Genomic DNA, 1,315 nt, shown 5'->3' on the forward strand with positions numbered 1-1,315 from the left:
AGGGATTGGACACGCTAGATGCAGGAAACATGTTCCCGGTGTTGGGGGAGTCCAGAACCAGGGGTCACACACAGTTTAAGAATAAGGGGTCGGCCATTTAGAACTGAGATGAGGAAAAACGTTTTCACCCAGAGAGTTGTGAATCTGTGGATTCACCAGATATGTTCAAGAGAGAGTTAGATAGAGCTCTAGGGGCTCGTGGAACCAAGGGATATGGGGAGAAGGCAGGAACATGGGCACTGATTGTGGATGATCAGCCATGACCACATTGAATGGCGGTCCTGGCTCGAAGGGCCGAATGGCCTCCTCCTGCACCTATTGTCTATTTATCAATGTATCCCATCTTGTCCCCCTCCCCTCAACCTCTCCTCTTCTGCCTGCCCTCCTTTCCCTCCCCTCCTCCCTCCTCCCTTCCCGCCCCTCACCCCCCCTCCTCATTTTCCCCGTCACTTCTCCTCCCCAAACACCTCCCTCCCCCCCCCCATAACCCGCCCTTCCCCTTTTTCCTCCCTCTTCCCTCTCCAGGTTGGGACCAGGCCGCGTCTCCATGGAGACGGGCCCCGCCGTTGCCTCCCTCTCCCCCCTCCTCCGGTCGCCATGGTTACTCACCCATTCTCCCCCCTTCCTGCTCCAGCGCTGGCCCGTTCGCGCGCCCAACCACACGTCACTGGCCGGCGCCGCTATTCCGCCCCGTCGCCCCCGACACGTGACACAAGATCGTTTTTCACCCGCACCGACACGTGACACCAGACCCCATTCCCCGACACGTGACACCAGATCCCATCCCCGCCACGTGACACCAGATCGCTATTCACCCGCCCCGACACGTGACACCAGAACCCATTCCCCGCCCCCGGCACGTGACACGAGACTTCATTCTCCCGCCCCGATAAGTGACACCGGACCCCATTCACGCGACACGTGACACCAGACCCCATTCCCCGCCCCCGACACGTGACACCAGATCTCCATTCGTCCGCCCCGACACGTGACACCAGATCTCCATTATCCCGCCCCCGACATGTGACGCCAGATCCCATTCAACCCATTGAACGGCACGTGACAGCAGAGTGACATAACTCAGGGCGCTCCCATTGTCTCGCCCTCCGCACGTGACAAGGGCCCCCGCTCCCCCAGCCTCATCCCGGCTTCAAAGATTGGCAACTCTTTGAAGCTTTGGTCATGGGGATGAACATAAGTTGCAGAAGTGAAGTTCCAGGAAGTTATCCACAGTGCCATTCAACAAAACAGTTGTGTTTATCTCTAAATCATTCTGTTCAGTGAAAAGGGATAGAAAAACAGCCGTGTTTAAACG

This window comes from Rhinoraja longicauda, chromosome 19 (assembly GCF_053455715.1).
Source record: "Rhinoraja longicauda isolate Sanriku21f chromosome 19, sRhiLon1.1, whole genome shotgun sequence".
Classification (NCBI taxonomy): Eukaryota; Metazoa; Chordata; class Chondrichthyes; order Rajiformes; family Arhynchobatidae; genus Rhinoraja; species Rhinoraja longicauda.